Below are 27,961 nucleotides of genomic sequence, written 5' to 3' on the forward strand. Positions count from 1 at the left end.
TTCATTTGATTACATATTTATTTAGTAAGAATTTTTTATCTATTAGCATCACAGTGCTATATAGTAACAATCCAAGGCCAGCTACTAATAAATTCATTTTCATGTCTGTGAAACAGTAAGCACCGGACCTGTTGTCTATGAAGTGTTAATATAAGTACACCTTCATTCTTGGCCTTTTTCATAGTCATGTGTAATGTTTTGCAAAGGAGATGATGTCTTGAGCAAATTGCGTTGTCTCAACATAAGCTACCTGGAAAAAATTGTCAGAAAGATTGGTCAATAAAAGCAATGCTATCTGTAAGATTTTTATATCTTGCACATTTCTTAATTTTATGTATAGTTTTATTTTTAACTATAAATGTTCACAGGCTTATTGCTTTGAAACTAATTAGAATATTAGTGGGACATATATTTGTTAATAAACATTTTCATCAGTTGTATCATGTTCCAGGTACTAGTCTTTACAAATGTTTTTAGGTTTTTGTTAAAATACAAATATTAATTCTTTTAATCAAAATAATAACCTTAAGGGCCAGTAAATGTTAATTATTGTGTGAGGAAATTGAGGGATATAGAGGTGAAATGATTGCTTGTAAGTAGTAGACCCAGGAATCCAAATCCTGTCAGTTTGGCTATAGACTCTTTGGTCTTTACCACTATGGTATATTGCTACTATATCATACTAGGCTGATACAAGTTTTTGGAAAACAGACAGAACGCTGGTATTACTGTTTAGACACTTGTTATCAGCTCTTTGAATTTATTGGAAAAGTAGGGTTTAAATCTCTCAAAACTATTGTAAAACACTGGAAGTTAATGTTCCACAGAAAAAGACTGAATTTGTGACTTCTTTATTCCTTAATTAACCATAGTAGGGCACTTCCACCAATTACGTAGTTCTGACTTTCTGAAATGAAATGGTTGTTTGTCCTGTATTCCACTGGAGTATTCTGAGTTCACATTAGGGCCTTGTATTATTATAAGAAAAATGTAAATCTGAAGATATCTCACATACTGATTCACTTTGTGCTTGAAATCTGACTGATGATATATTACTTTATATTGTTGGATTCAGTGATATCCACTGATGGTCCTCTTTGCTGCAGAAACTGCATAATGCCCCTCCAGACTCTCCAGTGAGTTCTTTCTCAGGACTTCTACACAGACCAAACCTTACCTTCCCAATGACCTTGTATGCAGACTTTTACTGAGTGATTGAAAGATGCCATATTTTTAAAAATTCTTTAAAATATTTATTTATATTGGGGGAGGGAGAGAGAGAGAAAGGGAGGGAGGGAGGGTGGGAGAGAACCAGAACAAACACAAGCAGGAGAGGGGCAGAGAGAAGGAGACAGAATCTAAAGTAGGCTCCAGCTCTGAGCTGTCAGCACAGAGCCCAATGCAGGGCTCAAACTCACAACCAGTGAGATCATGACCTGAGCTGAAGTTGGATGCTTAACTGACTGAGCCACCCAGCCACCCTGAAAAATGCCTTTAAATACAGATTATTAATAAATGGTAGTAGCTCTTTTTTTTAACATTTATATGTAGTAATTCTTTAAACTAAAAGAGCATATGATGCTACAGCATCAAGGAGGGAGATAATGCACTAAAATGAACAGTGATTATCAAAATTTCAGTGAATCAGAATCACTAGGAGAACTTGTTAAAATACAGGTTGCTGGTTCCTTGAAAATCAATTCGAGCAAGTTGTCAGGGGATGCTTTTACTGCTGGTTTGGGGAATTACACGTAGAGAGCCCCCGATCTAGAGTTTCATATATTTATCAGTTATAAAATGGGGCATACCTCTCCCTCTTACTGTTTTCTCATAATTCAAGAGGATTAATAGTTGTACAGCGTATCATTTCTATTTTATGGTAGCATAGGCAAAAGTCAAATTTCTCCAAATAGGAATTCTTGTCTGCTACTTAGCTATCATTTTTAACCATAGAGGCTTATTAAAAAGAAAAGAAAATTAAGCTTTTAGGTGTGGGCAGAAGTGAGTCAGAGGTGAAATGGTGGATAATGATATGTCTTAGGGGTCTTTAGAAGTTCACTGAATTAAAATGTATTCAATAAGTAGGAGGTTTGCAGGAAGTAGAAAAGGTGACTTCTTAAGACTGTTTCATTAATATAATTTCTGTAAGAGATGGTATAGTAAAAGCTAGAAAAAAATATACATGGATTTCCAGAAAGAAATTTCGAGAAAAATAAAATAGGGATGATGATAACATTTAGATAAAAATGATAATGCTTTTTTTTTAATCAAAGGATTTTGCCATGTAGCTCACTTTCAAAATTGAAGGTAAAGGAATTAGTTTGTCTTCAGGAGATATTTTTATTAAACTTTGTCAAATTTGAATTTGAATTCATATTATTTATTTAGTGAATAATTTTGAACATCCACTCTGCTAGGAATACTGGTAGAATCTGGGCCAACGTACTCATGATTTCGGGAATCAAACTGTTATGTATCAAGCACCGGGAAAAGCGTGTGAACCATGGTATCTATTCAATAAATATTTTTGAACGAATTAAGACTAAATGAATAGAACCAATCATAGAATAGAACCAGAAATACCTGGTTGGGCACCTGGGCGACTCAGTCAGTTGAGTAACCAACTTGGGCTCAAGTCATAAGCTCATAGTGTGTGAGTTCAGGCCCTGCATCGGGCTGTGTGCTGACAGCTCAGAGCCTGGAGCCTGCTTCAGGTTCTGTATCTCCCTCTCTCTCTTCCCGTCCCCCAGTCACGCTCTATCTTTCCTTCTCTCTCTCTCTCTCTCTCTCTCTCTCTCTGTCTCTCTCTCTCTCTGTCTCTCTCAAAAATAAACCTTAAAAATTTTTTTTTTTAGAAAAGAAATACCTGGTCATTTTCCTAAAGGCAGCATATTAAAGCGAAATAGTCCTGAAATAAATTATTTCTTTTCTTGGATGCACACGGGGGCAGCATGCTGCTGTACTACATGGCAGGATAAATAGCCCTTATTGCTGGCACATTTTACACCGGTCATTGCAAAGGGATGTTGCTCAGAGATCTCACTCCATCTACTTTCAATGGGTGTCCACATGAATTCACCAAGTTCTGATGGGCTACTCCCAAGTGTGTGCTAGATTCCTGTTCTGTGTCAAGGGCAGTTGCTTGTGCATCATTTAAAATCAGAAGCAAAACTCTTCAAAACATCAACACACTTACTTCACCATATTTACAGTCACCAGCCATTTGCATTGATTCAGTAGCTTCACAGCTTGAGTTCTGTGTAAAATTATTTTGTTCTTTGAAAACCTATGTTCCAAGGAAATCCTGTACATCTCATATCTAAGGCAGCTACAGACAATTGGCAAATGTAACTGGGCAAACATGGCAGTCTGCCTTTCAGTATGCTTCTCACCTGGGGATAGAAAGAATTCTGTCATTTTTGTTGATAAGTGAGTCTTTCAAAATGACTATCTACTGAAACTTAATTGCAAACATATGGAGAGTTGACATTGATTGAAGCCAGTGCGTGTATGTCTTCCTAAATCCATATTCTTAAAATGGAGGCCCCCCTGCCAAGATTATTAGAAGAAAGTTAGAGGACCTAGTTTCTAGAAAACTTTATAGAACATGACCATTAATTCAATTAATGTCTCCTGAATTATGCTAGCTTAGACATTTGACTCATAATTGTCTAAATGTTGGAAAGCTAAATTACATCAGTTACTTGGGCAGCAAGTTATTAAGTAAGACATTAGGAGATTAAAGAATGAATATCTCAGTTTCCTGAAGTGTTCAGTTGTATAGAAGTTAGGCATTGCAAGTCTTTGTATCACTAAAAGTGATAAAACAATAATATGGGAGAATCATCTCTAAGATATCTCTTTAACAATTTTAGGAGGTGTACTAAGAATGGAATTTCAGTTATATTCTTGTATTTATGTCCATCGAAAAGAAACTTGGATTCCTTTTTATTACCTTGATTTGAGATAGAGTTTATTGGGCAGTGTGGCAAGGGCCATACACTTCTGCCTCAACTCAAGTTCCTATTCGATTAGCTGCAGAATAGGCAGACCTTCTAGCTAAGTTGGTTTATGATTACACTCTATTTGCTCACCCCAAGATACTCTTCTTTAGTCTTAAGGGAAGTGTAGATTGTAGATAAAAAGCAAAGCAATATGTCTCCTGGTGTTGTATGTCCCTCTGTTCCTAAAGTCCCTAGCTTTATCAGACTGGTTACTCCAAATGTAGCAGAGGACAAATAACCATGGTACTCCAGTAATCATGCCATGGGGAGTCTTTTTTGTGCTCTGTCAACTGTCACACACACTTTAAGGACCCTGATGACATCAATTTTATAAAACTTTCATAAAATTGACATAATTATTTGGTAGAGATAACTTCTTTCTTATCTTCTTCTCCCTTGGGTTTTGATATACCAATTGGTTAAAAAAAATAAAGAAAACTGTATAGGTGATCATGCATTCTGTAAGGCATTCTAGAAAATGTGTAGTCACTTTTACTTCTCCAAAAAGAATAATGTAAAGATGAACTTTAACCATTTTGCAAGTGAATTAACAAAAGAGGATAATTTATTAAGTTATTTGCATGTTTTGCATAAACTAAAAAGAAGGAATGAAAAATCATTATATAATGTCCAGCCTAGGAGAATATAAGCTTAGTTCCTAAGAGCAGATACTGCTGTAGATTTAACCATGTCACATCCTCCTATTTCCAAGAGATCTGCAATCATCAATCTTTAACATTTTACTACATTGATCATTTTATAAATTTGTGTATGCTAAAATTTATTGTAATTAGTTACTGAGTTTTAACTGGAGATATTGTTCTCATTTCAAAAACAGCCCCCATAGATCACACAATTTTTTTTTTATCTACTTATCTCAAAGATCTTTTGCCTTTAGTTGATATAATCAAGGTTTGTTAGTGTCTGTACTTAGTGAATATTCTAAGTCAAATTTGTAATTGATTCTAATATAGACTTATTGATGATTCTTATATAGACATTATCTAGTTATTACAATTTTCTAAAAATATAATGTTTGGTCTATTTATCTATATCTCATCTATTTATTACCTATTTAACTAAAATACATGGGACTAGACATGGGACTAGACATGGGACTAGACAATTAGACTGTATTATATTATTATATATATAATAATTATATTATATTAATACAATATATACTGTATTATAGTTAGCCTTTCCCTTGTACTTACTATATTCAATTCTCATGATAACCATTTGACTCCAGAGAAAATAATCAGTTTTTCTTCCACCCAATACATAGCATAGATGTTACATGTGTCTAGAGCCTCATTGACTTTATGGTTGAGATATAAGGAAGGGACTTTAAAAATATGTTTATTATTACTCTCTGAAAAGCTGCCTTGAGACACGTGCGTGCACACACACACACACACACACACACACACACTGAATTGAGACTAGAAGACCATAGGGAACAGAAAGGATCATCTACTCCCGTTTTTAGATGAAACTGTGTCTAAACTTTCTGTAAGTCTTGGTTGTCTCATAAGCTTTACAACTGACACCTGATCAAAATCTACTTTTAGTGTTAGATTTATTCACTTTATAAATTGATAAAGTAACATACAAGAAAATCTGTTTCAAGCTCCTGGAGGAAATTGCAACATAAATCAATTTTTTTTTCTGATTTTCAGAAGGTAGCTGAGTTCCCTAAATATGGGTTAAGCACAGAGGAATCTAGGAATGTTGTGTACCACATGATTCAAAACTAAGAAGGTACAGAACAAGACTTTGATTTCACTCGATTTGTTTTCGCTATTTCTAAAGTGAATGCATGAATAGTAATACTTTTATGTAAAAGAAATATAAGCTTGTATAAAAGCCAGTGCATTTGAGCTGGAGAACCCCATGAGCAATTTCTTGCAATATATACATCTGTGTATCTATCTGTGAAATACATGGTATTTCCTAGCAACTACCAACTTCAGGACAATACTGCTATCAGTTTGGGCTCACTGTGAAAATCTGAAAGTTGAAGAAATATTCGAGGTCACATTTGAGGAATAAAATATTCCATTTCCTTTTTAACCTACATCAAAAGATGTAGGATGATTATCAAGATAAGAATTCCTCTCTCAGAAGTGATACAAAGAAACAGGTTGGGAAGCTGCTATTCTTGTAATCACCTTATTGCCAGAAATCTGACTGAGATGGTGTTTGAGGACATGATGTATTCCTTTTGTGGGCACTAGAAATGATCTGGCAGCCTGGCTTTTACTTAAATGGGAACTATGAGGGCCATGCCTTTACACATTAATGTATCATTAGTGCTCAATGGTAATAGCATCTACTGTACTAAAAAACTATTGGAAACGTTAAATATCCAAAATTGTTTTCCTTGTGATTAAGCAGAACTTTGTACTGCCCATCCATACCAATATACCGATATCATGCTCTCATTAGATTTAAATTCTATGTTCTGAGTGGATTCATTATTTCATAACTGACATTATTGGCTAGTAGTCAGAAAAAATTCTTGAGAATTTTTAAGAAGATTAGAAAAAAATGAACAATTATATGGTAATAGATCTGTTATAACAACAGTGACAATAAAAGAGCTGAGCCTATTTTTCAATTGGGAGATTATTCTATTCTTTAGCTTGAACTTTGGGCCTAAATTTTAAAATGACTCTTTTTTGATATATGCATACCCCAGACATCTCCACTTTTTGAGTTAGGGCATGTAAATACCCGAACAAGACATCCTCTACCACAGGGAATCATTCAGGTACAGAAGGATGAATTATTTTAGGTACCTTGTGCCACAAAACTCTATTGACTATGTTTCCTCATACAGGGAATTAAATTTGAAAGAGGTGAAGAATAATGGTGAAAGCTGAAGAAAGCTATGAAACATTGTTCTATGTTTTCAATTTCATCTCGTTCTCCACTCTTGGACTGTAAAGTGGCTTATCCATGTGTAACGAAAACAACCCCCAAATCCCTCAGATTCCCATTTACTGATGCCTGGTTGAGTTTTAGGCACTGCTTTTTCAAATGTCAACCCCCAAAAGCAGATTAGACCATCAGACTTTACCAAAATCAAATGCAGTAAATATTTGAGATTAAAAGTTATTTTACACAAAAAGTTACATTCTTTTATTAGTCATATTATCTACAGAGTATTAAAAGTATAATATTTAAATTTTAAAGCAAATTGTGAATACTTGTTAGTGACTTTCAAATCTGCAATATAGTATTATTAACTATAGTCATCAGTAGAGGTAAATTAGCGGGGACACTTCTAAAAAATGTTCTTTGTTCACTGATGTTGTGGTAGGGGCACATCATTTATATGCTCATGGTATGTTCCTTTTAATTTGCTTCTGTAGTTACGTAATAAGAAATCAGAGGGGAGGGTTCAGATTGCCATCGCAATTTGCATTAATGAAACAGATGTGTTGAATGACATTGCTTGACATTGGCGTTTAAGTCATTGTTTATCAGTGGAAGACACAAGGTGTAGCCAGGTATGGTAAACATTGATTGCTCTCAAGGGAAAAAAATAACTGTCAGTGAAGTTGAAAGGAACAGTGTGAACTCAGAAAGGACAAAGATTGTATGACAATAATGTAGAAAAAAAATAGAAAATAACAAAGGTAAAGCCAAAGTGAACAGCTGTTACAGATAGGTGGATATATATACATTTATAATTTTCTACAGTCCCCCATTAGAATGGTTTCATTTACATTTATGAAATCTAGCTATAAAATGACTCTCTGAGAGAAAGCATTTCTTAAGAGAATGCAAAAGCCTTAAAATGATTCTTATCAGTTGCATTCTTTTTGAACAACATTCCAAATATCAAATACCACTGTGATGCTTCAGTGATGGCATACAATTATATTTAAGCCTCAAGGCACAATGAAAAGTGCTGAATGGTTTAATCAAGTAGACAGTATTAGAGCATGTTTCTCAGCAATGACTCCCTTTAAAATCTCTTATGCTTGCACAGATCCCTACTGTGGTGTTTATCTGACTCTTCTCCATCTCTGAAAAACCCAGTGATTTTCCCAGAATGATCTTATTTAGGTTGACACTCTTTGGAGGCTGATTCTGCTCTCAGCAGGATGTTGTCAGGAGTGTCTGCACAAGTGAGCCTATTGTGACCTTCTCTGGGAAGTTTATTTTAGATGAACTTTACTTGCTTGATTAAAATAATTTATATTTTCAGTTGTTACTCAGCAGCCTACCTAGCTGTAGAACATGGTAGCCATACTGTCTTCTCTCAAGGTCTCACACAAACTCAGGGACTTGGCAGGGAGGACCCCCAAAAAGCAAACACTACTATTTAATGATAATTATTTTTTATGTAAGTGGTATATTTGTGATACCCATCTCATTGATAGAGAAAATAATTTTGAAGGTTTAAATACTTTTAGGATCAATATAGTAATTCAGGTTATTTTGAGTATGCTAAATTATTTAAAGATTTTATGAAAAATGTACATGATTGGGGCTAAAACAAGTTGGATGTATTTGCTGAATAGTAGTTCTAATTTGAACATTACTCAGCATTTGTTTGAATATGTGTGTGGATATTATGAGACTAGAATACTATAGTATCTATAGTATAGTATCTATTTACTAACATTTCTAAGTTATTTACAAGTTTTTACCATGTATATATCATAATAATAAAGGTAGTAAAGAGGACAAAAAAAAGAATTTTTTAGGGAGGGCAACATTTGGAATTACATGGTTGTTCTGCCACTTTACCCCATGCAATTTTATGGGAATCAGCATGCAGCCTGCAATTACATACCTTTAAAATCAAGTATAATAAGAAATAATTGCCACACAAGGTCGTTTCTTGCCATGAAGAAAGTTGAGCGAAAAATAAGAACATATTACTTCTGAAGTTTATAGGGAGTAGTCAAAAAACAGGATCCAAATACATATAGGAAACACAATAAATTAATTAGCAGTTGCCAAAAAGTGTGTGAATTTTATTCAAATTCATTTTTCTTTGTTTCATAATGAAGTATTATCAAGTAACTAATCAGGAATCAAACTGCTTTTACTAATTACCACCTTGATCATTTCTGTGTAATGCTAGTGGCTCAGCTAATTCTAGGTCATAGTAATCTTAGCAGTGGATTATGGTACATTGTTATTATTTCATTGACTCAAGACTATAAATGGTTGATTTAGTGTAATAAAAAGACTATGTGCACTGAGAAAGGATCACAGTAAAGGTATCAGGTTATACTTTGTTACCTAGAATATTCTCTGATACATAGCATAGTAGAAATACTCATTTCCTTCTTGATTTTCCAAAAAATATGACTTTGGCAGAAAAGTGCTATTAGAAGACTAAGACAGTCTCTAGAGCTCAATTCCAGACTCCACTTTGGCCAGAATTACATTTTCTTTCAAAAGTGGGGGAATAAAAGGTATTACAAGAAGGTTTGAAAATATAAATGGATTAATGTGAGAATAACTTTTCAAATTCTGTTTCACTTAAGCCAGGTGATCAATGCTATGCTGGCTTGATTATAGTTTCTAATTTTCCTTCCTAACTTGTTGCATGAGTAATATAAAAAATAAAGGATTTTTTAAAAGTTGAATACATTAATGCTTTCAGTCCCTAAACATGTTAATTCTTTGCTGATTCCCCTGTGAACCTTAACATTTCCAAACGCCGTATTATATCATTCTCTTTATTTTCATTTTCAGACTTCACACACTAAAATGTAGGATTTTTCTGACCTTTACAAATAACTGAATTGATGTAGCTCTTGCCTTCACTCTATCACCTTGATCTAGCCATTTTCTCTGGTCTCAGCAGCTAAAAGTTTTATACTGGGTTGTGCTGTTACCACAAATATACCAATGACATTACACATCTTTGTTTTGGTCATCCTATTATCTGCATTATATATTGTCATCCCTGATTTCTATAATGATTTTCTCTGCAACTTTGTTCCCTCTCTTCACAACCATAAGGTGATTCCTGAAGTGGTTCTGTCTAATAAAAACTCTGATTCCTTTCAGGTTTGTCTTTAACCTCAGGGTTCATAGATGTATTGTTTCCTTAAACAGTTATTTTCATTAGGATTGTGTTGCATATGAATACTTGGCTAGGCCTAAGCAGTCTTTCAATTCATTAGGATAAACTATTTGCAAAATAAACCTCTTCCCTGATCAAAAGCATTGTGTACCAGTGGAATGTATTCTGCCACCTGTAGGTCATTATTCATTATTTTTCTAATTACAGCTTCATTGTAGTCAGTTCAACCTTAGTCTACAACCCCATCTTTCCTCACAGCTGATCTTTAACTCAGTGTTTTATTCTTTAAGTAGTGTCCACACTTTTTCCCCTTTGAAGTATAATGAAACCAGCTATCTTCCTAAATGATATTAAGTTCTCTCCCATCTCTAAGTCTCTTGATGCTACTTAAATTGTATTTCCTAGCATTTACTCATACACATCTGCATATTAGTTGATATTTGATTTTAATGTCCCTGAGATTAGAAGGAGGGAAATGAGTCAATGAAAAGGGACTTCTATATTTGTGATATTGTGATTTATACTACGAAATATATATTTATTCTTCGTCCCTGTTTCTGGCACAGAGTCCTAAAACCATTGGAATTTCCAGTGATGAGAAGTAATAAAGGTTTTTGTTATGCTAATGAGGTGACTTTTGGATCCCATCTAAGCATGAGGGCTGGTTGCCAGTAGAGCCAGTGTATGGTTAGAGGGTTGGAACTTTCAGTCCCATCCTCAGACCTGCTGGGAGAGGAGAGGGGCTGGAGACTGAGTTCAGTCACCAATGGCCATGGTTTAATCAATCATGGTAAAAGCATTGGTTTGGAGAACTTCCAGGTTGGTGAATATGGGAAGATTCTGGGAGAGTGGTGCCCTTGGAAATGGCATAGGAACTGCATTCCCTTTCCCTGTATCTTGTTCTATGTATCTCTTCCATCTGGCTGTTCCTGAGTTATATCCTTTTATAACAGACTATCTTTAAAGTAAAATATTTTTTTGAGTTCTTTGTTCCACTTTCGCAAATTAATCAAACCCAAGGAGGGGGTCTTTGGAACCTCTGCTCTATAGCCAGGTGGTCACAAGTGCAGGTGACAACCTGGACTTGGAATTGGCATCTGAAGTGGGGCATACCGGGCCGTTCTTGTGAGACTGAGCCCTTAACCCATGAGACCTGATGCCGTCTCCAGGCAGATAGTGTTGGAATTGGGTTGAATTGTAGATACCCTGCTGGTATTCAAAAATTGCTTAATGGTGTGGGAAAACCCTCTCTCCCCCTGGACACACACACTGGAATTGGTGATCAGAATAGTTGGTTGGTTATTAGGAGAGGGATCAGAGTCAGAATCAATAATATTTATGTCCTAACTCCCTAGATCTTGAAAACGAGTATGTACTTTTATTCCTATTGTTTAACAGTAAATTAGTGGTTCCTAAATTTTTTTTCCATATAAAAATTCAGTTTTCCAAGTAAGGAGACCTTATTTAAAATGTCGAGTCTGTTCCATCTTTGGAGATACTGTCTAGGAATTTGCATATTTAATGCCACTGCACGTACTATATAGGTTGAGACCACTCTTAAACTCATTCAGAAACGCTTGGTGTCTATCTATTGGAGGAAATGAGACTTTATATTTAACTCAGAAAATATATTAAATGTATGAAAATTACATTTTCCTCAGAAATAGGGGTTATTAAACTCCTTAAAAAATCTCATGTCACAAAGGTATTATGTATACTATGGAGTTTAAATACTGTGATTATACTAGTGACTTGTGCTTTGCTGAATGACTCTTATGCATCAGAGTTATTCAGTGTACTTAACAACCATTTTATCTAATTGACCGAAGAAACTTGTAAGTTTAACATCACTCCGTTTTATAAAGAAATTGAAGTCCCTAGAAGTTCATGAACATATCCTAAGTAAATATATCTAGTAAGTGACTGAGCCAAAGTTAAATTTTGGCTCCTATTCCACTCTTTTCTCCATAATGTTGTGTACTTAGGTGTATTTGATTGACTACTTTGTAATGTAAATTATGAGTTTACCTTAAGCCTTTTTTAGTGATGGAATAAAGTATTTTAAAATCATTAAATCAATTTATTTTTGATTTAATTTTTAATGTTTATTTATTTTTGAGAGTGAGAGATAGAGTGTGAGTGGGGGGAGGAGCAGAGAGAGAGGGGACAGAGGATCTGAAGCAGGCTCTGCACTGACAGCAGAGAGCCCGATGCAGGGTTCAAAGCCATGATCTGTGAGATCATGTCCTGAGCCAAAGTCTGAGGCTTAACCGCCTGAGCCACCCAGGCACCCCATGTTTGATTTTGGAAAAATACAGACTTAAGTAAGCCTTGCATATCATAGTCAAGAGAATTCCAACCACTGTGAACTTTGTTTTTCGGGGCTCAGACTTCAAGGTAGCACCTATAAACCCTGCCTTCTGGTATTCGTGCTTTTGTTCATCAACTCCCCTTCAGTGTGCACAGAACCTGTGATTCTAACCAGTCACATGCGCTGATAACATGTAGGTGGTTACATGAAGTTGTAACGCCTGTATTGCTGGGGTTATTTCTGTTGCTGGCTTTGAAAAATGAACTTTCTGTATATCTGCAAGGAAATGAATTTTGCCAATACTCCAAGGGAGTCTGGAAGCAACTTCCTCTGTCCAGCCTCTGATGAGAACCCAGCCCCTGGAAAGTATCTAATTGCAGCTTTGTAAATCTTAAGCAGAAGACCTGTTTAAACCATGACTCTTGACCCACAGAAACTGAGTGATAAGAAGTGTATGTTGTTTTAACCCAAGTTAAAACCAAGTTTGTGGTAATTTGTTATGCAGCAAAGGAAAACTAATGCAATTTTAGTTTGTTTTTATCCTTTGCATCTAATGATTGATTAACTAACCAGATACTGAGGTTTTCTGTTGCAAACATATATATTAAGAAACAGGGTATTTTTTCCCCCCTGTAAGTGCTAAAACCATTAATTGAATGAATATATCTATGTTATATTTGACTGCCAGTGGGTATAGTAACCAATTAATCTTTTTGTCTTTTTGCTCCTTTAGCCCTCATAAATCCCTCATTAATTGAATAGACTAAGCATAGCTGTATGCCTCAGTGAGCTTATTTTACATTAGCTTTTTATTTATATTTCCCTGCAGCGATTTTTAAAAACAGGTTTCAACTTTTAGTAAAGGTGTATATATTACTTTTTTTTTTTCCTGTTATTTTAGCTGGCAAACATTTCCTTGTGTTCATTAAACTAGAGCTCAGGAGAGCTCTCATTTTTTTGGCAACTTTATGATTATACTTCTGAAATGACTAAGAGGCTACCACTGATGATACTCCCGACCTTTGCCAACCTTTCTCACATCCTCAAACATTTCTCAAACATCTCCTCAGTGGAACATGGCATTTAATATCCAAATAAAGTGTGGATGTGTCATACATATATTTGCTCTACATAAACCCTACAGTCTCTCACATCATCAAATCTTAATATCTGCACACTCAGAAGACATACGTGAGATATATTTATTTGACTACTTATTAAAAGAAAAATAGCAAAGGCTTGATAAAGTCAACCAAGGAAAGTCACAAGGCAGGTTAATATCTTTAATAAACAAAGATGTGTTATACAATTGTTGTTAAAGAGACATAGGTTTCAGTATAAACATAGGAAACAGATGTAAATCAATAATTCATAGAGTAGAAAAAGCATGTAAGCAATAAGTATATAAAAATATCAGCATCATAGTACTCAGGGAAATTCAAATTAAAATAAAAATGAGATAACATTTTATCTGCAAAGTTAGTGACAGACAGACATAAGAAAAAACAGTCTCTTTATTTCAGGTCAGAATGTGAATTGCTATCACCTTTTTTGGAAGACAACCTGGTAATACATAGTATAGTTTAAATTTCATAATCTTTTACTCAAATTTGAGGAATTGCATCCACAGATTTATCAGTATATAAGAATGTATGCACTTGGCTGCATTTGCTATTTTCCTTATTCCTGCTGATTCATTCCCGCTAAAAATAGGTATTGAGATGTCAGTAGTAATGATCTGCTTGTTGGTAGTGTGAGAAAAGGGTTGGGTCTAAAATTGAAAATGGAGATCCTAGGCAGAGATTTATTTGGCCCTGCAATTTGACAGTTTATTAGGACATCTCTTTCAAGTCACACACATAGCTGTTATGTTTTGATGTGTTTTCAGGGGATGGGATGTACTCCAGTATGACCTTTCTGCTGTAACTGTAACCGCCAGTGCCCTAAGATCCTTAAGGCTGAGTTACCAGTTCCAGGGACTCCCTTTGTAAATAGCAGACTCCTTTTTAGGTGTCATGTTTTTCCTTTCTGCACTCTGTTGTCCATCATTCACTTTACTTGCTCACTGTTACAGAAGAGATCTTATAGGCCATAGTATCTGATTATCATTCCAACAAACCAAAAACCAAAATTAAAACTGTGAATACAAATATATTTAAGAAAATATTGAAACAATGATACCTATTATCATGTATTCCATCTAGTTTGTCCTAGAGTTCCCAATCAGTAAAATGAGGCACGACAAAGGAATAAAAAAGTTTATAATTTGAAGAAAATGAAAAAACAAAACAGAACTGTCATTGCATGTGACATGATTGCATATGTAAAAATTTCACTTTATATGTTATTTTTCATTCCATTTATTTGTTACGCAAATATTTCTCACTTTATCACATTTTTTAGTATGATTTTTCTTGTGCATGAACTTTCATTCACTGTCACCTGTTTTTGAATGAAAAACCCAAGATTCATCAAAAGCATCTGTTCTTTCTGAAGCATCTTCATGTGGAGGTTGATTCTCCTTTGTCTGTTATCTTTGTATATCGCATATTCCTCCAAAATAACATTTACCTTAAATCTCATTCATCTTTACCTGTGCACTGTAAGAATCTCACAGAGGTAGTTCTTTTTATATTAGCATTCCTAGCATTTAGCATATTTCTTTGTAGATATAAGGAATAAACATAAATGAATAAGGCAATTTGGAATGATGAAAGGAGGGACCTAATTACATTAAGCTTTGGGTTTCACTATTGTCCAAAGAGTCTACAAAGGAAAGAGGTAGGAACAGTAGGAATAGAATTAGCAGTTGAATTTTATCACCTTTTTACACATACTCAACAACATCTAGTGGACTAAAGGATAGTGAAATACTTGATTTAACAGAGAGATCCTGCTGTCAAGTTAAGATAACTGAGCAAATTAAATAAAGGAGGGAAAATTGGCATGCTATTAACAAACTATTCCATCTGAAATAAAAGGCCAGATAGATTTACAAAAAGTAATACTTGGGTCATCAAAGTGTCTTCTCCAGAATTTAAGTTTATTTGGGATCTTTTTCTCCCCCCCGAGATATTTCAGCCTGAAGTAGTCATGAAACTAAATTATATTTTTTAAATGCTTAGATGTAATAATATCTGTACTATCTCTATGATTTGTGTTGTGTTTTTACTAGTTTTTCTCTCACTGAATTCACTCCACTTACTTCTTGATCTTTGCTTTTATCCTATTATAGACCTCTTTGCCACTTTTTTTCTTATATGAGCCTCTCTTCTTGGCCACCTCCCTAGCTCCTTTCAGTTTAATACCTTTGGCAATCTCAAGATTCCACTGATGGAGATGCAATTAATATGGAACTAGTCATTATCATCTCTTGCATAGAGTTCTGCAATAACCTTTTAAAAAATCTCCCTTCTTTTCTCTCCCCTATTTTGGAGAATTGTATTATTATTCCAAATATTTGCATGCCTTTCTTGAGGACTTGCCCCTACCTGTGGGAGGATTATAGATCTGGTCTTTTGTTGTCAGACTTGACCCCATGACTTGCTGTGACATATTGAAATGTCAACAGAAGTAACCCAAGACACTTTTGCACAGAAACTTGAAGAACCAAGTCCTGGTCCAGCCGGTCTCTCTTTTCCTTTGGCGTGAGACTGGCATTGTCCCAGATAGCAACTGTTCGATCATAGAAAAGACAACATGGAACAGAGGCACAGATGACCCACAATGGCTATGCGATGTTAGTGAGAAAAATAAAACAAAAAAAAAACCAAACACCTTATTTTTTCTTTGCTTTTCAGGCCTCTGAAATCTTAGCGTTGCCTGCTACCACAGTATAATTTAGTCAACACTGATTCATGTTCCTTCCCCGCACCCAGTCTTTTCTCAACACAGTAGCCAGAGTGAGTTTTTAAAATTGTAAATCATGTTGCCCAATTTACCTCATTTAAAGTCTGAACTGCTTCTCCATTCCACATGAGTGAAAAGACAGACGTTTACGGTAAGTGCAGAAACCCCGCCTGATGTGCCACCACACTAACACTTTAGCTTTAGGAACACAGCACGGACCACTTCCCTTGCAATCTCTGTGGGGCAAGGGCAAGCATTCAGGCCCTCTTGTTCCTCCTCAAGTAAGTTCCTACTGCAGGAGTTGTGCATAGAATGTTCCCTCTTTCTTCTGCTGGCTCCCTCACCTGCTTCTGGTCTTTGTTCAGGTCCTGCTTTCTCAGAGAGGCAGACTTTGACCACCCTATTTAAAATTGCAACATGTTAACTAACCCCTACCCCCACCCACTGCATATGCTGAATCCTCTTTGGCCTGATTTGTGTTGTTTGTTTTTCTCTATTACATTTGTTATTTATTGTCTGTTACCACTCTAGAACTTAAGTTTCCTGAGGTCAGGAATCTTGTTCTCTCTTGTTCACACAACAGTGAACTAGATAGAATAGTACCTGGCAGATACATATAGTAAGCTATTTTTGGTGATAACCACTGGGCGAGAAACAGGGGTTGTAGCTATGTGTGACTTATTTCACATTTATTTCAGCTGATCTGTGAAGTCCTAATCTCTGAATATTTATTAAAACCAATTTGCTAGACAGGGGACTGTAAGGCCAGAATATATGACACACATACATTCAGTAGTCTGAAGACTGCTGTCATGCCAGGACCTACAAAAAAATGCCAGATAAATGAAATTTGTGTTTGGCTTTTCTCCTCCTTCTCTGGAATCTTTATTTTTGATTGAATAAAAGAGGGAAGGAAGAGTTGGGGTGCCTTGGTGGCTCAGTGGGTTAAGCGTCTGACTCGATTTCGTCTCAGGTCATAATCTCAGTTAGTGAGTTCGATCCCCCACATCGGGCTCCATGCTGACAGTGAGGGGCCTGCTTGGAATTCTCTCTCACTCTCACTCTCTGCCCTTCCTCTGCTGGAGTGCTCTCTCTCTCAAAATAAATAGACTTTAAAGAGTTAAAAGTTATAATTATTCAGGGGATGAAATATAACTTTTTTGATATGTTTTACATATGACAAAATAAAAGGACCAGAGACACTAATTGACTTTCATGTTGCTCTTTTTTCCCTGACTCTAACCCAAAAGTCAGCAAAATGAATCAGGAAGAAGGGTGAGAAGAACAAAGTGGGGAAACAATGGAAATCCATTTCAATCATGGCCCTTCCTATACTGAAGATTTCCCAACCTAACACAGGCCCAAGCAGAGAGAGTAAGAAAGCTTATAAGTAAACGAAAAATGAAAACCTTGGTATTAGACCAGACTGGATTTTTACTGACAGAAAAAATAATTTGGTGGAGGTAGTTTAATGAGCAGTGATATAAAAGGGTCAAGTTGTTGTCCTTGAATGCTGTTGATTCCAATGCATTCAATAATATAGTTATGCCAGTTAAAAAAATATTCTAAAATTTACCCTATTCTATTTAATGATGACTTTCTAATTGGTCTTTGTAAGTTAATCAGGCATTGACCCTTTTAATAACAAATGTATCTGTAGAGGCTGCTTTTAGGCCAACAACTTGAACAGTGGAAACCTGAGTGATGAGAGGGGCCCACAGTGACCCCCTGCCCCCTAGCTGAATACAAACAGGCCCATTAGGTGACCCAGCTCAAAATATCCATAATCCCTAACTTACCAAAAAAGGGAAATTCCATATGTTCCCATACCTCCTCACCTTCTCCCTTAACTATAGCCCCCCACTCACTGTCTCCTGGCAGATAGCCTCCCCTGTGCTGTCCTGCTACCCATTGCTCCCTTGAAGTGTATTCAATAAACTTCTATCTCCTTTGTTCTATCTTGGGTAAATTCTTTCACTGCCCACGTCACCATCACTGGCCTCCACCCCATTGGGTTGCCCTACAGTATCCTCTTTTAGTTAATACCTTGTAAAATTATAGAGTCGTATCAATTTTGCTTGATGTTTGATAATCCTATGGGAATCATTAGGAAATATCTTCTTAATTTTCTTTCTTTTATCATGTTCCATTTTATTCCCTTATTGTTACTGTAACTTTTGGTGAGTAATTTGGCATAAAATCCTGGAGCATGTCACATGTTCGACTTTACTTCAAACAGGTGTATTTCACAGTATCAGCTGCCACAGTAGTGCCCAGTGCGTTTAAGAGATCATTTTTTAAGATTAAGGGAATGTCTCTGAAAACAATGAAGCTCGATTCAGAAAGATAAGTGTACAATTATAAAAGCAATTATAAGGCTTTCTGACTTATATGTGGATGTGGAAGGAAAGTGTTACTTAGCCAGTTTCACTTAGATCTTTCTGCAATGGCACTTCCAGGCTCTAGGAAAACCTAGTCATAAAGAATATAAAAATTCAGAAAGCTAATATTTTTGTTTAGGACAGCTGAGGAGTGGGGTGCCTGGGTGGCTCAGCTGGTTAAGCATCTGACTTTGGCTCAGGTCACGATCTCACAGTTAGTGAGTTTGAGCCCTGAGCCCTGCATCAAGCTCTGTTCTGACAGCTCAGAGCCTGGAGCCTGCTTCAGATTCTGTGTGTGTGTGTGTGTGTGTGTGTGTGTGTGTGTGTCTGCCCCTCCTCCTCTCTCTCTCTCCCTCCTCCTCTCTCTCTCTCCCTCTCTCTCAAAATAAATAAACATTAAAAAATTTTAAAAAGAAGGTAAAGAGTTCTCCAAGCTAGTCTTTTGCAGAAAATTAGGGATTCTTCACATTTAAACATTTTTTACTTTATTTTAAAAATAGGAATGTTCTTAGTATAGTTAATGGTAACCTCTTACATTTGTTAAGCACCTTATGATGCAAAGAACGATTTTACATTTGTTACTAGGATTTGTTTTAGGGCAACTAGATAGAGAATGGTGGTTTTGAAATTTACCGAGGGTCTAGCAGAACTCAGACATTCTGTTTTTTGCTACATTTCACTACTTTCTTATTACTCTTGGAAAAGAAAGTGGTGATCCCCAGTGTCCTGCATCTGGGAAAAAATCCCACGGAAGTTGACTCGGTCAACCATGAAATTTGAATGCATCTTAAAGATTAAATTACACTCTATTTTGCTTTAGAAATTCTGCCATCTAATATCATGCTGAAGGATAAAACATGATTCAAATTTCACAATTTCCTTAGGCCCTTGGTTGATACAACATGTCAAACTGTATCTGATTTCCAAAGTATCTTCAACACAAAGTCATCTGGTTAGGTCTTTCCTTCCATCAAGTTCTAGTTTAGATGAAGTTTGTCTTCAGTGTATTCAATCTTCTTTTTTATACATTTTTAAATTCTCATTAGATTAATATTTGTAAGATTATTTTTTTTTATTTTGAGAGAGAGAGAGAGGGAGGGAGAACAAGTAGAGGTTGGGCAGAGAGAGAGGGAGAAAGAATATCCATAACAGGCTCTGCAATGTCAGCCTGGAGCCCAATGCAGCACTCCATCTCACTACCCATGAGATCATGACCTGAGCTGAACTCTAGAGTTGGTCACTTAATCGACTGAGCCACCCAGACGCCCCAGATGAATATATATATATTTTTAAGATTGCTATTTAATTTGTTTCATTTTGCCACATAAAAAACTTAACTCTCTTGCAGGATTTGACAAAGGCATTAAAAATAATATGTAAAAGTCTAATGAGACTTTAGTGTGTTAGCTCTCTGTGATATCTGCAATTACTTTAAGATAAATGTCAGGTATCAGCAAGCAATTTAAGAGGAATCTGAAGTGATAATCGAGTCTCTCTACATTCTTTAAATTTGTACCACAAAGTGGTTGCCTATTCTGCACAATATTCCTGGCCGATGGACAGCATGGATTCATTTGTTCCCAGAAGCTTGTTGGGACATTCAGGAAGTTCAGAAACAATAAAGGCAAAGAACAAAAAAAGATCAAAGATCAAAACAGAACACACATAGGCACATATTATAAAAGACCATAGTGTAATTGAATTAAATCATTGGTCTCTCTTCCCTGCAACATTATACATCCTTACCCATTGACTTAGCTTTGCCATGTGATGGTAAAACAAAACAAAAACATAGAGATAAACTATTAATTAAGAAAGATTGGTTGAAGAATTTTTGATAAATATAACATGGCACATTATGCAGTTAGTTTTCATGTAAACTAGATTTAATTAGATTTAATGAACATTTGATTAAGCCTATTTACATGAAGAGATGTCATTCATGTATGATATGTGGAAAGAGGGCATATCTTAGATGAAAGTGTATAATAGAATTCATTGTATAAAAAAAGTAGCAAATTGTGATATGTTTATGTAGATAAGCCTTTCAAAGAACAGTCACCATTGGACACTGATTCAAAAATATTCAGAAATAGATTGGAGGAGGGAAATTAAGATTGTTAACATTTACTTTTTACAATTTTGTGGTGTTCACTTTGTTAAAATATAAAATATTTCTTTCTGTAATTAAAAACTTAAAAAAATCAGGAACATACAAACAAAAATAATAACTTAAAATTGTTTTGTATTGTATTTTTTGAACGTTTATTTTTGAGAGAGAAAGATAGTGTAGGTGGGGGAGTGCAGGGAGAGAGGGGACAGAGGATCTGAAGAAGGCTCTGTGCTGACAGCAAAGAGCCTGATGAGGGACTCGAACTCCTGAGCTGTGAGATCATGACTTGAGCCGAAGTCAGATGCTTAACTGACTGAGCCACCCAGGAGCCCTAACTTGAAATTTTTAAAATTAAAATGACATTTCCTAACTGACATGAACAGGATTGGGAGAGCAAATATGCCCAAATACTGGCTGTGATCAGGCACTTCTTTCCATGCCCTTCCTAATGAAAGCATTTAGGAAAATCTGGCAGTTTTCTCTCACTGCCAATGACAGAATTCTGTTTTGACCTAAAATCTTCCACCTAGTTCTCCAGGGAAATCCTGTTTGAAAAAAAAAAAAGTTTTGTATAGGATTAAATGAATTAGATTAGGGTGAGATATATGGGTTTGCAGGTTTGCAGGGAAGACTATTTGGTATGAGATGTGTGAGGTCAGCTGTATGATGCAATGAAAGAAGATGAAGAGAGAGAGGACATTATTAAAATCCTTGCATTGATTAATATATCACCCTCAAACTGTTGGCATATGCAAATAAAGATCCATAGTTAATTTGATCCTACTTTGGCTTATAGACTTAATGTTTTTCCTTTAACACCATACCAGTACCCTGACCACGTAAGGCCATGTAAGTCATGACTCTAATGTTTTAAAATAACAGTTTTCTTAGAGTTGTCTCTGGTAAAAAACCACAAGGCATTGTGTTTTATGCAGTTGTGTAATATGTTGTTTTAGTGAGTTTTGCCTGAAAATCTGCCTAAGAGCCCAGTTATCCCACTGATTTATGATGAGAGACATCACAGGTCTGGGAGGTGGCTGGGGTGGCTGTTCTTCATTCATCAAGTCAGCTTCATATCTGCCCCACAGATCTTTCATTCTGAGACCCAGGCAAGATCTTTTGATGACAGATGGCAGAACGACAAAAGCACAAGCCAAACCACGCAAACTGGTTTAAAGCCTCTAATCAGTTGAGGCACACATTATATTCAACTTACATAGCACTAGTCAGAGCACATCATATAGTTAAACCCCAAGTAAAACCCCAAGTTGGAATGACAGGGGAGCACACTACACCCCAAGAGGAAGGCAGGACAGAGTCAAATGGAAAAGGGTATGAAAATAAAATCCTATTAAAGGGAGAGGTTGGAGAGTTGGTAGCAGTATATCCAAGATGGGGCTGGATCACATGGAGCACTCTTTTTTCTTAAACTAGTTAGGTGTAAAAAACTTAAGTCGTAAGTTTATAAAAAAGATTACTCTCTGTTTTTCCAAATTCCCCCTCCACTACAACGTCAAAACCTTTGCTTAGCTCTCACCACTATGATTTAAGGTAGTACAAGAGAAACGGAATAGAGAAATATTATGACAAGTCCTGAGAAATTTGGGTCTTCCTCAACTTTGAAAGCAGATCTGCCACTTACTATTTCTGTCCCATGGGCAGAAAGAGTCAGGGATTTGGAGAGATGACCTTGTCTCTGTAAAGCTTAGTGCCACATAGTGATTCTACCCATTATTTGATTGCGCTCCTGTCCATGTACTAGAAAATAGTTCATAACAGCTACTTCTAGGGATAAATTGGAAGATAACGGAAAGAGGTCCTAAACTTCTCTCTCTGGTTAACAAGTGCACTGAAGGACATCTGTCATTTTTTGGCATGCCCAGCATTCATTTTTACCTCTTCTGGCAAATTATTATCTCCCCAGATGTATTCTCTGTGTTTTGAGTGAGATTGATTCAAATCCTGTGGCTGTGTGACCCAGGCTTGAACAATCAAAACATCATATCCCAATGATTAATTCAGGTGTGAGAAGGTGATTCAGTCAGAGCCCTGGAGACTAAATTCTAGGACTTTTGTTGGAACCATTGGAAAGAAAGCACTCTCCACCTGTCCTGCTGGGGTCGGTGTTAGGATGATACATAAGTTGAGATATATAGGCAGCCATCTTTCCATTGTGTGGACAGGAGTTGAGAATTTAAGGCACAGCAGTGTAGAACACATAAGGGCGAAAGCCAGAGAGTCTTGTGTCATCATTTTATTCTCTGTATCCAGACATGCCTGAAAATACCCCCAGACTTTCAAGTTACATGAATCAAAAAATTACTAGTTTTGGTCAATTAATTTTGGTTGTTTTTTCCTGTCATTTTGCTACCAAATGTCTTCCTGATCAGTTAATACTAGTATCTATGTTTTATGTAGTTCATACTAGTATCTAGCAAAACTTTATAAAGGATATGCCTCTAATAAAAAAAAATGAAGGTGCACACCATTGAAAAGGAAAGGAATTCCCTACAAAGGTGATTCTTTCTTTTTCATTTTAATTTAAAATACAAATTTATCCTGATTTTAAAAGAAAAGTAGTGGGAATGACAGTAACAAACAAGATTTCACCAGTGGATATTGCGACGTGACTATAGCAGACTAATATATGAAACGTAGTAAGGAAATGGCTGCATTTCAAAATGGCTAAATATGCAGGCCCCCAAAAAAAGATACTTTTCAAACTGCCACATTCACTCTGAAACCCATTCATCTCCATCAGCATCCCAAAGATTAAGCACCTGTTCTGTTCAGCTTGGTAATAAAGTGGCTAGCATGCTGTATCTCTGACATCACAGGACAGTGCCTGTAAAGCTAGATTTCTGATGATGGGCTCCAGCTGCACTTTCACACAGGTCATCATCCTCATCTGGGAGAGTAGCTGTCTGAACAACACTAGATCATGCTCATACTGTGCTGCCAAAGCTGGGTCCAGACAACCTCCAAGTTAGGGTCTCCAAATAGTTTTCTGGCAAGACACAGGAAGGGCTTTTCAAAGTTGTAGTTACTTTTGGCAGAGATGTCATAGTACTGAAGGTTCTTCTTTTGGCGGAAGGCAATGGATTTGGCCTTAACTTTACTGTCCTGACTGTTCACTTTGTCACACAGCACAGTGGGGATATTTACATATACTTGTACCAGATCTCTATGTCAGTTATGCACATTCTTGTAAGTGACCCTTGCTGTTACATCATATATTATAATGGCACACTGGGCTTAGGTGTAATAGCCATCTCTCAGCTCACCAAATTTCTCCTGACCAGCTGTATCCCATACATTGAACTCAATAGGTCCTCATTTGGAATGGAACACAAGGAGATGGGCCTCAACATCCAAGTTAGCTACATACTTCTCCAATTCATCAGTCAGATGATATTTCATAAATGTAGTTTTTCCAGTACTACCATCACCAACCAATACAAGTTTGAACTGGACTTGGAGTTCTCCTTGGGAAGCCATTGTGATGTTGCTTCCAGAAGCATTTCCTGCCCATCTGAGCCAAAGTGGATATTTCTTTGAGTGTCTTTTTTTTGTTTGTTTGTTTGTTTTTTTTTTTTTTGGTAATTAATTCCCACCCTTCTCTTACCTCCCAGTATAATTTGACCTGTTGAAGTTCTTATGATGGAAAGTTCATAAGGGCCACCAATTAGGTGAGAAAAATGATTCAAATACAAACCACTGTTCCAAGAAGTTGTAAGTTTATTTTATTTATGGCTAAAGAATGTTGAATATTTATAGTAATATTTTTTTTGAAAAAACATAAATGTGATTGTATAATATTTTCTGTGATTAAAAGTCAGTATAGAACATTATAAAAGCATTTTTCTCAAAGAGGGATTGATAATTTACCTGTAGATTTGGGCCATCAGAGGACCTGAGTTCTAGCCTAATTCTAATGCTTTGTGACTTAGAGAAAACTACCTAGCATTTGGCTAACAACATCATCTACAAAATAAGGGGTCAAATTAAATCACATCTAAAGGTGCTTCTGTCTTTACAATGCTGTAAGCTCTACCATATTGCTTACATTAGTTACTCTTTTTTTTTTAATTTTTATTTATTTATTTATTGAGACAGAGTTTATTGAGTTTATTTATTTTTGAGACAGAGAGAGACAGAGCATGAACGGGGGAGGGGCAGAGAGAGAGGGAGACACAGAATCGGAAGCAGGCTCCAGGCTCTGAGCCATCAGCCCAGAGCCCGACCCGAGGCTCGAACTCACAGACCGTGAGATCGTGACTTGAGCTGAAGTCTGACGCCCAAGTGACTGAGCTACCCAGGCGCCCCATTAGTTTCTCTTTAAATATCATGCTCTCCTAAATACATGGAATAATATTACCTTTATATTTTTAGGAATGGTTATACTATCCATAGAGCAAAATCTTTCCTTGATTTTACTTTTGCTGATGTAACTACATTCTTAGGCATATAGAACGGAGTAAGGGAATCAAAACATGACAAAATGGTTTAATTTACATAATCTTGACTTTGTCTCCTAAGCAGAACAGAGTGAAGATCATGGTGACCAACTCACTATGCATAATGCATTGTGTAACTCTGTGGCTCATGCTGACACATTTATAATTTTTATCTGAGAGAGAAAAAACTTATGCAATGTGTTGATGCCTTGATAAGTATATTCTCGAACATTGTAAGTGCTTAATTATGAGTTAAACACTGAAATCGTGGTACAGAGAGGTGACTAACTCTGGGACCAATGCAAACTTAAATTATTATTGAACAAACTGGAGAGGTTTGAAGGTGGATTACCAAGAGATTTCTTAAGAACTAATTTTCTGTACTGGATTAGTGAAAGTTCTTATGGTTTATTAATTTGTATCCCCTTTAGAAATCTTTTTATTTATCTTATTTCTTACATTTACTTGAAAAATCCTTATGAGTCTTTGAGCTAAAAGAAAAAGAAAAGGACTTTTAACATTTTTCTTGTTGCCTAATTCAGTAGAAATTGCTGATAAGGAAAATGCTATTAAAATAGTTTTAAGTGTGTCTTTATTCCTGTAAAAATTCAATGAGTATTAAAATTCACACATGTATATACACACATATCCTTAAAAGATTTAGATAAAAATAGATAAAACAGGAACAAAGTTTCCTTTAAAAACATTAAGTCTGATAGTGTAAACATTACTAATGTGTACTTATTTGTTTGACAAAGGAATCTGCTTAAAATAATAGGTACCATGAAAATGGTTAAGATAAACAGTTGAGAAATTAGTTAAAGGAAAAGTAAGATTAGGAAGACAACAAAAGCAGGGATTCCTAGAGCACAGGTAGAAATACACACCATAGGTCTTACATAGATATCAGAGGTGGGCCACGCATTTAGCTCTATTTTACTTAACGCCAGATAAAAGTACAGATCATGTCATTAGCAAGATAAATTTAAACCTGCTGTTAATGAGAAGACAAGTATTTCTGGAACTGAGCCTTGAAATACATTTCTTTTATGGAACCTTCAGGACAAGGTATAACAAAAAAGATGCTTTGTAATAGACAATATACTCAATTGAAGCCTTATAATTAATATAATAATGCATTTAATATGACTTTTTTTTTAAGACAGTGTTCTTTTAGATAGACTGATGACAAGACACAGGTAAATCTAGTAAGAGTGATTCTATGTTAAGCCAAAACAGGGCAGCCTGTTTGTACTGATACAAAGCTATTAAACACTGTATATAAAATTATTATGCTATTTTTTTGGAGAAGTTATATTTTTATTGACAGTAAGTCAAATAGCATTCTGATTCCTTAGCTGTAGTGCATGTAGTTTGATTTGTACCACTGAGTGAGCTGGATGCCATTTTGTATCCAATTGATTTCATAAAACACAAAAATTGCTAAACCTCTGTTGTGTAGTTGGTTATAAAGATGGAAACTCCTGGGTGCTTTCCTCTGGGGGTCCTAGTATTGTGCAGAAGCTCTCAGAAGTAGGACTTGATTATGGATATGAGCCGATTGGCCATTTTGTGTCCCTTATCCATCACTAGCCCTTTTTAGGAAGCAGATGAATGAAGTGGTGCATAAAACAATCTAGAGGAAACTTCCTTCTTTAGTGCTATCTTTGTAAGAACTGCATTAGAAGCTTGAGTAACTGTGAATTAAATTATACACACATCCACACAACCTAATAATAATCTCTTTGAAAGATTTAGATAAAAATTTCAAAGTTTCTTCTGGAGTGTAAATTAATCCAGTATACCATGAAAGAAATATAGTGTTCCTTATAAACTTCACATAGGTTAAAAGCAGAAATGTCAGCAGAAGTGATGACATATGATAGTTGGCCTATGAGTTTGTCTCATTGAAAATCTAAGCAGTTAGAAGGAGTTAAAAAAAGTGGGCTGACAATGTTTGCAGCCTCTCATTTGCAGGATTTGGGGATTTGGACCGTTTTTGTTACTATTTATCTACATTTTTGTGTTTTTTTCTGTATGTTTTATACAGTTTTTGAGGTTTCTGCAATGAACATGTATTAATTCCGCAATCAAGAAAATTAATGATAGCTGTCACTTTGAATTGATCATCTTTAAAAGTATTCACAACAACCAGATTTACTGAGATTACTAATAAATTTATGATTGTCTTTAGATCTTATAGCTAGAATGATATAGAACTAGAATATACCTTTTTACCTCAAATAAAACCTATGATTTTCTATGTTGAAAGTAATGAAGTAAAAGAAATAATTCCATTGCTCACTTAATGAGAGATAAATGCAGTCTAAGCTATAATATTTGTTAACAAACCTATTTCTAGTTGTTATACTAAGTCAGTGAGGAAGAATCCGTACTGTTTGGTGAGGAATGTTAAATTCATGAGAAGTAGATTTATTAGGCCCAAAAAACTGGGTTAGAATTGAAAATCAGTCCCAAGATCTGCCTTACCTTTGGGTGCAGAAGCCCACTTGTGCTCCAAGTGTCAAGTCACTATTTCTATTTTGGCACAGTCTAGATTTTACCTGAAATAACTTAATTAGGTAAAGACAGTATTTAGTAACTTCAGTAATTCTGATGATGGTGTTTCAAGATGGTGCCCAAACTCTATTTCTATTATGTCATCAGAAGAGGGTTGAGACATGATAAATATTGTTAACTAAATATGGTGGTTCCATATAGTTCTTCAATATGATCACATCAATCATTAAATATGAAATTTTCATTTGAATCTTGTGTGATTAAA

At 35.7% G+C, this 27,961-nt stretch overlaps 1 long non-coding RNA gene and 1 pseudogene across 2 annotated transcripts; both read right to left on the reverse strand.

The window, feature by feature from the left end:
* On the reverse strand, positions 1–27,803 carry LOC123596803. Of its 2 annotated transcripts, none has more exons than XR_006711868.1 (3): positions 27,667–27,803; positions 3,197–3,392; positions 1–250 (listed from the first exon to the last, which is right to left on the reverse strand). It is a non-coding gene; the product is annotated as an uncharacterized LOC123596803 (long non-coding RNA). The 2 variants fall into 2 exon arrangements; XR_006711869.1 differs by lacking the exon at positions 27,667–27,803 and adding an exon at positions 8,246–8,428.
* Positions 23,531–24,250, reverse strand: LOC123596802 (annotated as a pseudogene).
* Positions 27,804–27,961: the final 158 nt, after the last annotated feature.

This window comes from Leopardus geoffroyi, chromosome C1 (genome assembly GCF_018350155.1).
Source record: "Leopardus geoffroyi isolate Oge1 chromosome C1, O.geoffroyi_Oge1_pat1.0, whole genome shotgun sequence".
Taxonomy (NCBI): Eukaryota; Metazoa; Chordata; class Mammalia; order Carnivora; family Felidae; genus Leopardus; species Leopardus geoffroyi.